This window comes from Montipora foliosa, chromosome 6 (genome assembly GCF_036669935.1).
Source record: "Montipora foliosa isolate CH-2021 chromosome 6, ASM3666993v2, whole genome shotgun sequence".
NCBI lineage: Eukaryota > Metazoa > Cnidaria > Anthozoa > Scleractinia > Acroporidae > Montipora > Montipora foliosa.
In genome coordinates, this window is record NC_090874.1 from 3,376,846 (window position 1) to 3,390,128 (window position 13,283).

Genomic DNA, 13,283 nt, shown 5'->3' on the forward strand with positions numbered 1-13,283 from the left:
CTAGGCATGAATGCCTACCGACTAAATTTCAAGAAATACTCATCAAATCCATAGCTATAATACCAGACATGCTTCAGTGCTCCTTTCATTTTCCTCTTTGTACAACCAACATCAGGAAGGTTTCCGTTTTCTATCAATGCCCAGAGTTTTATAACTCGCTTACCCCTGAGATAACTTGCTCTTCTTCCCTCTCGTCTTTAAAAACAAAAACTTAACGAATTCCTAATAAGTAATTATTAATTTCATTGCCATTTTATCTTGTTGTTATGCTTGTCTACATTGCTGTTCTGGTGACTATCTTGTGGTTTTGCTTGGAGGAATCCTGATTATGCATAAGCCTTGTGGTTTCTGTCAGGTTTTCTCGCTATCCAATGTTTACGCATTGTTTTTTCAAAATTTCCGTAATCAAATCGCTATAAAATGGAAAAGCCGGTAAATAAGCTCATCTCACTAATTAGCATTCGTGGATAACAAACAAGAGAAGAGTGCCTCTCATTGACGCGCTTTGATTTGTTAATCGCTGATGATTCCCAAAGTACAACTGACCTCCTTTAGCTGAAAAGAAAAAAAACAGGCTTCCTCGGTGCAAGCACAATTGTACTGATGACTGAGTTCTTTTAGTCCGTTAGCATTTCAAAACAGTTATTAACCTCAATGTCGGTGGAAGGTGGTATACATGACTTCCTTCACGTATTAGGAAGTTTTAACTACCTAATACTATTTAAAAATAGTAGCTGCGAAAAATATGAGCTGAAATGAACAATATTGGTAACTTTTTCCCTTTTTCAAAATGTCTCTGACAGTATTAATCGATGATATATATTCCGAGTAGCGTTCTATTACGGTTAGTTTCATTTGTTTCAATGTTTGCTTCCACAGTTGATCAATTTCGAAATCCTTGACTGAAGCCCTGCAGCTACGTTGGTCTTTAAACTGATTTTACTCAAACCGATTAGCTCCGTTGGTTGAGTATTGGACTGTTTTGCGGGAGGTCAGTGAACACCCGCAATGTACTCAGCCCGGGAGGACAAACGCTCAGGGTCTCAAATAACTTAAATTTGGTTTTATCAACGGAGTTGATAATGTAAATTGGCCACCGTACAGAGATTCTAAAAGCTGACGTTTCGAGCGTTAGCCCTTCGTCAGAGCGAATCCAGGATTCGTCAGCTTTTAGAATCTCTGTACGGTGGCCAATTTACATTATCAACTCCGTTGATAAAACCAAATTTTTGTATACTACTTCCCCACCGACGCAGCACCAAAGTTTCTTTAGAAACTACCCCTTCATTCATTTCTCAAATAACTTAGTCAGACTAAGAAAGTGCTTGATACTTTAGTTGCATCAGCACCCAGCGACGGTTTTCTCTCAAGTGCTTTTAAACGCTGATCTAAGTTCTTCGGAGTGCTTTTAAAGCTTTGCAGGTTCATTTTAGGCTTCGCTATAAAACTTTGATCTGTTTATTCTAGGGGATCCGGTTATTCTAGGGGAAGTTGAAGCTTTTCGAATTTACCAGGGCATTTTTGTTTACTTCACGAAAATCTTAGGTATCGTATCCTTTCCGAAACTCAGTCGTAGCTGGCCTTTTTTCGGTACTCACAAGGACATTTTTATCAATCAGAAAGAAACAGACATTACTTTTTCAGATCACGAAAGTTCGGTGTGAAAATCCCCGAAAGAAAATTCTAGGTGATTAAAGGCCTTCCGAACAGATAATTTAACGAAATGTTGCTTGGGGTGTCCCTGTCTATAGGAGACAAAAATAGTTGGAATGGGAGGGAATTTCCAATAACTGAGTTCGAAAGGATATTAATTGTGTTCGACTGTAGTTGTAACGGTGTAACTGGAAACTATGAAAGCAAAGCAAAGCAGAGACGTTCAAGAACCCACACACTATTTGCAAAGAATTGCCGCCGTTGTAGCTTGATTTACGGGGCAAGAATGATTGAAAACGCAGATCTAAAGATCCCTTCGATGTCGTCCAAACGGTGACGTTGCATTGACGTCACGAAATAAGGCAGGGTACATAACGTCACCATTTCGAGAAAACCACACACTCAACTTGAAGGAAGGTTTGGCAATTAACATAAATGATGAATAACAAAAGCCTACCACAAAGCAGACGAAAATCACGTTTCACAGTTTTCATGTGGAACAAGGTTTGAAAGCTAAATTTGTTTGGAGTATTGCAAGATCTAAACAGATCATAAAATTACACCGTAAAATTCGCCGTTTTGAAATAAAGCGGAAATAACGTCAAAGAACAGCCAAAATACTTAGCTTGGGCGTAACTAGTCCGTCAAATTCACGTGAAAACCGGCAGAAGTCACGTGCAAGGTAAACCCTTGAATGGCAGGCGTATTTCCTGCTGTCATTTCTTTTGTCCCCGAGAGACTTCTTTGTCTGGAGAAACAGTAAGGGAAGTCGGAATTTGTCTTCGCTGGTGAGCTACACAAACTGAATAATTAGCAAAAGGCTGAATAATAAGGATGATCATTCCTCTTTCAAGTGTGAAAACATGAAAAAATTGGCAAGTTTGCAGTCCAGTTGTTTTCGCCAGGCCTTTTAATTCGACACCTGATTCGACAGGCATGATTCGAGAAATGATCAAATTTTGGATTAAATTAACTAACTCGCGTGGCAAGAAAATCAGCCCCTTCGTATGGCAAGTAAGCTGCCTTTTAATTAATTGTAGGAAACTTTTCCTGAATAACTAAATGAAAACAGCAAAAAAACACCATAGAAAGAAAAAAGCTCGAAAGAATGCAAAGAACGAGATATATAAGGAAAAGCCACGAGTCGAGCTGTTTTATGTCGAGTCAGTACCCATTCATTCCAGTGCGGTTTTTCAAGTTGTATACAATTTGGAAAATATTCAAAAATCCATCTTTTCGTCTGTCCACCCTTGAAATCGTTGTCAAAATACTTTACATTACTACGGTGTTTGAATTTGTGAAGATCCTAGGCTTTAGCTCGGAGTGATTGCTAGGATCAGGTACAATAGACCACTCATGATGACAAACCAGCTTTGGGGTTTGCTTCTTTGTAAATGCTTTATCGTATTTTTAGGGGTTAGGTCTCAAGGGGTGGGACGAAAGTTCTCTTACCCTCTCCTGCCACTCCACTTTTCTTGTAACTCAGTGTAATGTGGATTAGTTGTTTGTATTTGTTGAACTGTGGCGAATAAATTAAGCTGACCTAAACTATGTGGTAACTACTGTAAAGAGAACATTGAAACAAGTTCAGTGTGATGTACCAAGACAGATGGCAGAAATCCAGCGAACTAATTCGCTTGAGAGTGAAGAGAGCTAAAAGCTTTTCAAAGGAATAATGTAAACCCTCCAGCAATAATTGCCGCTTTATGTCTAGTAAAATTCACCACGTGTTAATTTCCCTAATTCCTCGGCCAATGCGGAAACATGCATGGTGGGTGTAGAAAGTAGCGCATTATCACGACAAACAATTCCCAGTCTGGTAAAGAACGGGACATGATAAAGATATCGCGGAAAAAGTAGGAATAAAATGTGTATACATGATAACATATCGCGATAAGGATGTAAATTGTTCGTTATACACGATCAATACTTAAACTGCTGGTAATAGTTGACATACAGCTGCCCCCGCTGTTAAGTATAGGTGCACGCAGAATTCAATGTGGTCCAGGGCCCAGGTAGAGGAGTGGCCGTTTATAAGTAAGCAAAACTGACGTGCTTCGCGCAGTAGTGCCCTTTTTCAACTGAACTAAAAACAAATAACACTTTATGAATCCCTTTGTAATAGATCGCCTTTTGCAAAGCTTTGCAGTGTAGAACAGATCCACGATTTACCGCGTTAAGTCTTGTTTTAAGACAACAAACATGTAAGGGGTATGGTGAGATCGATAAGGCCCATCGCTAATGAAAGATGTGTTTTCTAGAGTTTCAAAAATAATACAGACAAGATATCAATATCGTAGTTAAAGATTAATCAACGAAGCTTTAAACTGAACACAGGCAAGAAGTATCTAAAATTATTCTGTAACGGCCTCGTAAGTTTCTTACCGAAAATAGATTGGGGAATGCGCAGTTAGTTTGCATCGGCTTTTAAAGCCGCGGGCCAGCGTTTCCGCACGCTCGAGCAAAACGCAAGCGAACAAAACACGGCAGTAAAGCAAGATCAATCAAAGTTTAAGACGGTATGAACTGACTAGAATCATTTTCTTCTTGTAATAAAGAGAAACATCCAATCTTTTTTGTTCTTACAAAATTAGATAATTTTAGGGAGCTTTAGCAACAACGACAGCGAAATATAAGAAACAGATACCGTTGCTGTCCGCTTACGAGTGTCCGTTAGCGGAGAGTTGACCATGTATGATTGATGAAAATAATTCCTTATTTTACTTTGTTAGCACAGTCGATTAAAAAAAGGAAAGGTACTCAGAGGAGGTTATACTTGAAATGAATCAAATGAAATGCCAGAGTCTGACACGGAATTTAGCCAGTATAAGCAAACCGTTACCATAAAGAAAGCGAAATTGGGCCAAGCTGGGATCAAAGATGGCGATTCGCGAATTTAGGAATCTCCTGCTCCGCTCCTGCTTTTGAATGTCATCACGGGGGTGAATTTGGATTATCGATACCCAGTTGGCAACTTTAAATTTTCATTAGAACAGTAATGTAGTTTCAGGATGTAAGAAAAGTGTACTGCAGAACAATGATTCGGGCTTCATCGAATTCTTACCAATTTCACGATGTTTACGAAAGAGCCAACGGCACAAGTGGCGGGCGCGATCGTTTAATTAGAGTATATAAATATGAAAAACATTTACAAATGTACAAAGTTCCTCTGCATTCAACTTTTACGCCTGAAATGAACAAGGAAAACAATAATTATTTTCATTTAGTCTGACATTTCACTGGTATGTGATTCAGTTATAATTTGCGGTTTCCTTTTTGAAACCACTTAACAGGGAAGGAAATACTGGCCAAGAAACGGCTTGCCGCTATCGCCCCGCTTCCGTGGAACAGAGTACCATGGAGCTGAGTACATAATAAGACTAAAAAAAAACATGGAAAAATGTACAAAGTTCCTTTGTGTTCACGTTTTACGCGTGAAATGAACAAGGAAAACAACAATTTCCCACTGACATTTTATTGCTATTTCAATCCTTCCAGCTCTTTATCATCTGCGGTTTCCATTTTGAAACCACCCGAATGAAGTACTCGTCAAGGAATTTAACGTGCTACTGTCGCATTTTCGTGGTGCAGAGAACCAATAGCTGACATCATGACCCGTGAGTTGTCGCACGAACACACTTTTTTGAAGTATACAAAACTAAATGGTGACAATTTTTCTAGAGCTTTGTTATCGTGAGTCAGTATTATGATATATGTCTTTCCGCAAAAATAGTCTTTTCATGACTCAGTATGCTCCTGCGGAAATGTACTGAGATGAACACGTATATTTCCGCTCCGCTTTTTTGGTATGTCATGAAAACCACTTCTGAGACAATCAGAACTTTGTGATTCATTTTGTTGTCTTGAAAGAAAAAAGGCAGAGTAGAAAAAAAAAAACTACGAAAAAACTGAGAAGAGAAAATTTCGCGCACTTTAGATTTTACCAAAACATAATCAATATCTTAGAACGTTTTATGAGGAGAAGAATGAGGAGAAACTTCTAAGAAATATCAACAATTTGAGATCTTTCACTCCTTTTAAGCATTCTTAGAGGCTATCTCTCGCATGTTGTATAATTCGCTAATACCTCCTCATTTGTTCTACTGTAACCAAGTTTGGGTGGCCACTTATAAATCAAATTTTCAAAGATTAGTTATTTTATCTTTCATCGATGAATGGAGTTGGAAAGTGGATAGCCGAACAGAATGGAGACACCTCATCTGACGTGTGGAACTGAGATTAACGAGAAAAGAAAGCAAGAATGTGAAAGAAAAAGAGAAGGAGCCTTTTAAATAACAACTTTCTGCTATTTCTATACTAATTTATTTTGTGTTTACTCGTTTCGGGTTGAGGCCTATGTATATATATGCACACTTAGAATAATTACCCGTTGACATGCGCATGCGTAATCAACGGGTATTCCCATGATCTGGAGATGTATGCAAATTAGGGCTCGCTCACATTCTGATGTTAGGGACATTTTTAATAGGGAACTTAAGATCTACGACGCCGATGTCGTCGAAAACGCCTTAAGACAATGATATCATTGGTAAAAAGAGCATAAATAATCGTGCTGCACGTGCGGCACGGATTTTAGTTCATATCTTTGCGGTTCTCTGCATAACGACGACGTGAAATGACGAAATTTTAGGTTTTGACGACAACGTGAGCATGTAACAGAGAATCTTTCATTCTCTATTTTCAGTCTGAAACCGCTCGTACCAATTTATTTTTAGGATACTTCGCCCACATTGTACGAAGTGAACGTGATGGAATAATCGCGAAAGACTTTTACTAGAGCGAAGTTCAATTTTGAGGTGACGTTTTCGTCGCCGTCGCCGTCGTAGATCTTAAATAAGGACCCTCTTAAAGCAAGGACGACGACGACGGCTGAAAAAACGCCACATAAAAATATGTTTAATTAGCAAAAACGATCGGCACTCAGGGAGCTCTGCACGCCGTGCACGTGCGTTTTTTGCATCTTGATTCATTTCTTTGCCGTTTTCTTCTCGACAACGACGTGTAATGATAATAGGGAGCTTTAGCAACTACAACGGCGACGGCAACGAGAACGTCAAAAATTTGCTTATTTAGTGGACAAAAACAATAGCTTTGCACGCGCTGGACGTGCGTTTTTCACTTTTGTCCATTTCTTTGCCGTCGTCAGCGAAACAACAACGTGAAATAGCCAAATTTGAGGTTTTATGGAGGACGTCGGCACTTAAATATTCATTTTCTCCCCTAAATTAAGCGTGACTCATATCGGTTTCATTCTTGAGGGACAGCCACACCATTGTCACGTTAAAAAGCTTGGAATAGTCGTGAAGTGATTACAATAGCGCGAATTTATGTTATGAGACTCCGTTCTCGTTGCCGTTCCGTCGTAGTTGCTAAAGCTCCCTAATATTTTTAGACAACGTTCTCGTAGCCGTAGTCGTCGTCCTTGCTTAATTAAGGTCCCTGTTAACAGATAGAAAACAGCGAAGAACCGCTTCGATTACCTTCAAACTTAAACGGCCGGATTTCTACATAATTACCCACTTTCAGGCCAAGTTTGAACCATGTGCTGTTCGAAATTATCGCACACTTATAACTTTTTGAAATCATCTGGCTACTCGTGCTAGCTTAAGTGTTAAGTGGGCGCTGGATTAGTTTCAATTTGTTCCACACTTAAAATGCAATTTCTCAATAGTATTATACACTAACAGGTGTTTTAGTTCCAGGGACTTTTCAATCCGGCTAACTTACTTACATGTTTATTCAAGCGTGAGTCAAAGCTCTTATCATGTTCCCAATCCAGCTTGGATCATGGAGAATGGCCCAAATTACCGAATCGTAACGTGAATATCATTTTAGCCCACAAATTCTGACAAACTCTTCAGTGACTAAACGAAAATAGTTTCAACCAATTGACCTGAGATCAGCTTATGATCACAGAGAGTCTCGGAAAACTGCTCGCGATGAAATTGACAAAGGATATCGCAGATTTTACAGTCGGACGCGCCTTACCGTAGCCACCTAACAAAGTTTTTTTGAAAGTTATACGCCAATCAGGGTGTGCGAATTTGATTGACAGTCACCCTCCTTGCAAAGTTCGCACGATTGAAAGTTAAACACTGTTGCATGGGTTGTTGAGTTGACGTATTTACACGTAGTTGTCAAATGTGAAAGTTTGTTGGGTGGCCACGGTAAGGCGCTTTGGACTTAAATATGATCAGAAAGAAGTAAAAATTATATATTTCGGTTTCTACAGATGGCAAAATTTCCGTTCGAGGTCGTGCTATGGCCAAAAATACGAAATTTCCGACAAAAGAACCTTTTTTTGCCTTCGCATAGATTACATCGTTGGGGAAACAATGATCACGCAAAGAGCCCTGGTCCCAAAAAAATGAGTCAAATTAGATTGTTGCATTCGTTCGTTTTTAACGATAACTGGAACAAAAGTAAAATTTCACTTCTGAATGAGTCATGTGAATTCGCAGTTTGTTTTTCCGAAATCTCTGGCGTTACTATCTTTAGGCAAACACTATTGTGAAAATTTATATGTTGTATATTATACGAAACGTTGTGATAAGCAAAGTTTGTATATTTAGGGCCCGTTTATATGGTGTCGGTTACCCGAGACAGCCCTTTCCCCGAGACAACTTCACCGAGCGTTTATGTGACCGAGACAAGTTGATGCTGATGTTACTTTATTATGCATATATTTTAAGGCGCGTCTTAAAGATACATATCATTTGCCCTTCTTTCTTTCTTTCTTTCTTTCTTTCTTTCTTTCTACTTTGCCTTTTTTAAAAATTATAGTTGCAACTTTAAACCCAAAAACCGGTCCGATACGTCTTGACTAAGCAGTTATTTGTAGTTTGAATAAAAAGCCATTTTTTGAATCCATAGTTTCCGTTCGCTCCAGTGAGGATTTTGGCAGGAAAAAGCTTTTCATTCGAAAGCGAACGCGGGTAACATACATCAGCCCCCCAAATTTTGCTTTCTTCCTCAGGGCTATCGAGCTGGATTAAAGTTTCAACAAAAATACACGGGCTTTGCATGTACTTGGCCGGGTACTGAAACATGTAGATCTAGGTAAGTTCTGAACGGGTTTACCAACGGTTACCTTTGAATTAAGAAACAGAAGCTTCTAAAACGTCATGACATTCACTCATTTACCTTGGTCCTTAATTTTCTAAGGAATACTCATCAGATCCATAGCTGTAACACCAGACATGCACTCTTGCTTCTTTCATTTTCCTCTTTGTGGAACCAATATCAGGACGTTTTACGTTTTTTATCAAGGGCCGAAGTTTTATAACTCACTTGCTCCTGAGATTGCTTGACTTGCTCTTCCTCTCGTCTTTAAAAAAAGCTCAACGAATTCCTTGTAAGTAAGTATTAATTTCATTGCCATTTTATCTTGTTGTTATGCTTGTCTACATTGTTGTTCTGGTTTAAACTATCTTGTGGTTTTGTTTGGAGGAATCCTGCTTCTATTTTAGCCTTGTCCTTTCTTTCAGGTTTCCTCGCTATCAAATATTTAAGCGTTGCTTTTTTAAAATTTCCGTAATTATTGTCAGTTTCTGTAATATGGTGAATTGCAAATAACTAAATCTAAAAAGTAAATAAATAAATTGATGCATCTTACTAATAAGCATTAGCGGATAACAAACAAGGGAAGACGGTGCTTCAACTTATTGAACCGTTTTGATTTGTTTAATCGCTGATGATTCCCAAAGTACTATTGACCTCCTTATAGCTGAGAAGAAGAAAAATGGCTTCGTCAGTGCAAGCACAATTGTATTGATGACTCAGTTCTTTTGGTCCGTTAGTTATTCATCTTGTGTGGTATATCAAAACCGGCAATTATTAACCTCAGTGCCGTTGAAAGGGGGATACATGACTTCCTTTACGCACTAGGTAGTTATAATAAATAGCTGTGAAAAATATGAGCTGAAATGGCAATATTGGTAACTTTTTTCCCTTGTTCACGGCCATGATTCAGTTATGTACAGCACAATATTGCATGCTCTGACAGTATTAATCTATGATATATTCCGAGTAGTGTTCAATTACGGTCAGTTTCATTTGTTTCAATGTCTGCTTTCACAATCGATCAATATACAACATTTGTAAAAAGTTGCGAAATCGTGACTGAACTGAGCCGTGCTACGTTGGTCGTAACTTGATTTCACTCAACGTCACTTTAATGTTTCTTTTATCGACTCAAGAAGAAACACCTGCTTTGTTTTTTGTTTTTTTTCTTTCGCCCTCGCAAGCCTGTCCGACCAAATTGGCCCCACTGGCTGAGTATTGAACTGCAGTACGGGAGGTTGGCGAACTCCCGCAATGTACTCTCTGGTCGGACAAACGCTCAGGGTCTAAAATAACTGAGCAGAAAGTGCTTGCTCCCTAGTTACATCTGCTTTCAACTTTTTCAGATATGGACTCCGTCCGCAAACCTTCAGAGTTCATAATCTATGTGGACAGTGTTATTTGTGACAAACTCTGTTAATTATTCATTTATTATAACTACTGTCACTTTTACATTTATATAATTTATTGCAGTCATATTTTCTTACTCTAGGAAGCCTCGGCTTTTTGAGGGAATTCTTTTTCAAGCTTCCGCTCAGTTTACATTTTTCATTACAGTTAAACCCCGTTAACTCGACATCATAGATAAGTGTATGGTGGGGTTCTAAATAATTGGTTCAACATAAAGTTCTGTAGGTCGAGTATATCTAGATGCTGGTAAGATTAATTAAAAGTGTCAAAACATTTAGATGGTAACTTAATTAATATACAAATCTAGAAGTTAAAGAGGAATTCTATATCTAGTATATCTACAGTCCTTCCCGCCAGAAATGTTTGTTTGAGAACTGAGAACGTTTTATCATTGTGATTTATTTACGGAAATGACATTGTGCAATTCGAATTGTGCGCAACTGGGACAAAGATAATTGTCACAGTGTTTGAAGTTAGTCAATCGCTTTTTTAATTAACTTCGAAATAAAAGGGTAAAATCACGTCCATCGGAAAGAAAAATTAGTTCGTACAGGCAGGGAATTCGCAATAACTGAATTTGAAATGATAACGGTGTTCGACTGTAGTTATAACTGGAAACTATTAAGCAAAGCAAAGCAAAGCAAGCAGAGACTTTCAAGAACACACATAGTATTCGCAAAGAATTCTCGACGTTTTTGCCTGATTTACAGGGCCAGAATCATGTGGTTCGTACTAGTTGTTGAGGTTACCCAGTCTACAAGGCAAAGAAAACAGCTCTGTTACGACAAAATATTTTGATTTAAGTTACCTCGTTAACTTTTACGTCGTTATATTTCATATTAATCAAAATACGCGGTTAAATCTGTTCAACGCGTTAAGATCTTTTCTCTTTCTTGGTACTTTTTTTGCTTCCGCAAAAAGAAGTAACACAACTTCTACCCTGCTTCAGTTGGGCAAACGTTTCTTTGACGTGCTTCTAAATGCAGGGATAAGGAAAGGAACTCCTCGATTTTGACGAATAATTCAACTCTCAACCTGTTTAAAACCATTACGACCCGTTTGAATTTTAACGACTGCCTAATGACGTAAGAGTGGAAGTGACGTTGCATTGACGTCACGTCGCGCATGCGTGACAGAACATTAAGGATCTCGTGTTATCTCGTGCAGAAGAGCTGTGCAGAGGGGGGTTTCTTTTCCTTCACGCTTGCCAAGCCAGGTACATGACATCACTATTTCAAGCAACACCACACAGTCAACCCCTTGAAGGCAGGTTTGACAATTAACATAAAAGACGAATAGCAAAAACTTATAAAGGATTATATGAAGATTATACATAGGATCAGAAAACATAACGTTTTACAGTTTTCACGTGGAAAAAGGGTAAACTTGTTCGGACTGTCACAAGATCATAATATTTTGCCGCAAAATTTACCAGCCATTTTTAAATGAAGTCAAGGAACGGCTAAAACACTTCGCTGGGCGTAAACTAATTCCGTGAATTTCACGTGAAAACGGGTAAACGCCACGTGCAAAGGCGAGAAGTCGAACTTCCTTGAAACTTTGAACGTACAGGCGAATTTTCCGTTGTCATTTCTTTTGTTTCCGAGAGATCTTTTGTGTGGAGAAAAACACAAAGGGAAGCTGGCTAAAACACTTCGCTTGGGCGTAAACTAACTCCGTGAATTTCACGTGAAAATGGGCAAACTTCACGTGCAAAGGCGAGAAGTCGAACTTCCTTGAACACTTGAACGTACAGGCGAATTTCCTGTTGTCATTTCTTTTGTTTCCGAGAGATCTTTTGTGTGGAGAAAGGGGAAGCTGGAATTTTTCTACGATATTAAAGACTTAAATAACTTAGAGACTTAAAGACGATATTAAGACTGTGTCGCAAAGAAATTCTAAACAGAAGCTTTGGAGCGCGGGGGAAAGCAATAAAATGTTAATTTAAATAAAAAATAAAAAGGAAAGAAGCGAACAAGGAATATTCAGTCGGTCCAGTCTTGTTCGCCAGGCCATTTTAAATTTGACTCCTGATTCGACATGTTATTCGACAAGTGATCAAATTATGGATTAAGTTACTTCGCAGCCCCTTGGTATAGCAAGTAAGCTGCGGTTTAATTAAATGTAGGAAACTTCTCCTGAATAATTAAATGAAAACAGCAGAAACTACAGAGATAAGAACACAATAACAGAGAAAAAGAAGACACCACAGAAAGAAATAAGATCAAAAGAATGTGAAGCATAAGATAAGGAAAAGTCACTAGTCGTGCTGTTCATTCTACTACATTTTTTCAAGTTGTCTATACAATCTGAAAAAAAAAAATCAAAAAGGAATTGTTTTCGTCTGTCCACACTTGAAATCGCTGTCAAAATTCTTTGCATCCTACGGAGTTTGAATTTGTACAGAGCGTCTGTAGCTCAGAGTGAGGTACCGATAGAAATTTTTCCGGACCACTAATAAAATGGCAAAAAAGCTTGGTAACTAGCTACTCCGAAGAGAAAAGTGAAACTGACAAGTTATGATGTACAAAGGCAGATAGCAGAAATCCAATAATTGAATTCCGCATGAACTAATTCACTTGAGCCGAGCCGGGACTTGTAAACCTACCAGTGATAATTGCTGCTTTGCATCTTGTAAAATTCACCACCTGTTATTTCCCTAATTCGTCGGCCAAAGCCGAAATATCCACGGTGGATCTAGTAAGCATCACGCAATGTACTTGTCTAATGAAGATAATAATGCGGAAAAAGTAGGAATAGAAATCCTATGGCTTTTTAACAAGGTGTGGGTGAAAATTGTTCGTTGTACGTAATCAATACTTATAAAAAAAATTATAAACTATCAAACAAAAAAATGACGCGCTTCCGAACTAATAACACTCTCGTGCTTCGCGCACTTGTGCCCGTTTTCAAATTCTAAAACAATTAGTGAATCCCTTTGTAATAGATCACTCTTTTCCCACTCCACGTTTTCCCGCATGAAGTATTTTGTTTTAAAATTACCATAAAACGAATACATTAGAGCGGGGGCCCATCGCATCCAAAGAAACTATTGAAAATTTCAATTTTTTTAAATTTTTAATACAAACAAGATATCAATATCACAGTCAAAGATGAATCAACGAAACTTTAAAATG